The following is a 1009-nucleotide window of genomic DNA, read 5'->3' on the forward strand; positions in this document are numbered from 1 at the left end:
AACAAATCTAGACTCTATGATCCTTGAAAACATTGCACACATGCATTCACATGCATTGCATACACATTGCATTTCATACATTGCATTTCATACATTGCATTCATATACATTGCATACCCATTGCATACATGGCATCCAGTCATACACATTTCATAACAGGTTCTCATGACGGGTTTCTCATCTCTTCGCTGTTTATTTCAGTCAGAAGAGATGGAATCTGAGGCAAGCATCAAGAATCTCGAAGTACAGAATGCCCAAGTTCAAGTGGCAATTCTGGAACTGGCAAAGGGGCAACAAGAGCTGAAAGCCCTGATACTCAAGAAGAAGAAGAAGCCCAAAGAATCTGCAGGCTTGAGTTACCTGAGAAGGAAGATCAAGATCCCTGTCAAAAAGATCAAAAAAGCCACCAATCCCTGAAATAGTCGGTGATGGTGAACAAGAAGATAATCAAAGCAACCAGGGTTCTGCTAAACCCTCTCTCTCTGAAGAAGAAGATCGTTCTGGAGACGAACAGGATGATGACAAATACCAACAGTTGGAGGATCGTATGAAAGCTATGGAAATACAAAAAATACCTGGCTTAGATTTCAATGATCTGGGACTCGTGTCGGATGTTGTCATCCCTCCAAAATTCAAAGTTCCAACCTTTGCAAAGTATGATGGAGTTTCTTGTCCAAAACTACATTTGAGATCTTATGTGAGGAAGATACAACCTCATACAACAGATAACAAATTGTGGATTCACTTTTTTCCAAGAAAGTCTGTCGGGTACACAACTCGAATGGTACTACCAGCTAGAAAATACCAAGGTTCATACTTGGGAAGAATTAGCTGCTGCTTTTTACAAACAGTACCAATACAATGCTGATCTTACACCCACTCGTACTCAATTGCGAGGCATGTCTATGGGACCAAAAGAAAGTTTCAAAGAATATGCACAAAAGTGGAGAGATATGGCTGGAAGGGTTCAACCACCCTTATCTGATCGCGAACTAGTCGACATGTTCAT

This window comes from Vicia villosa, linkage group LG1 (genome assembly GCF_029867415.1).
Source record: "Vicia villosa cultivar HV-30 ecotype Madison, WI linkage group LG1, Vvil1.0, whole genome shotgun sequence".
In the NCBI taxonomy this organism is placed as follows: Eukaryota; Viridiplantae; Streptophyta; class Magnoliopsida; order Fabales; family Fabaceae; genus Vicia; species Vicia villosa.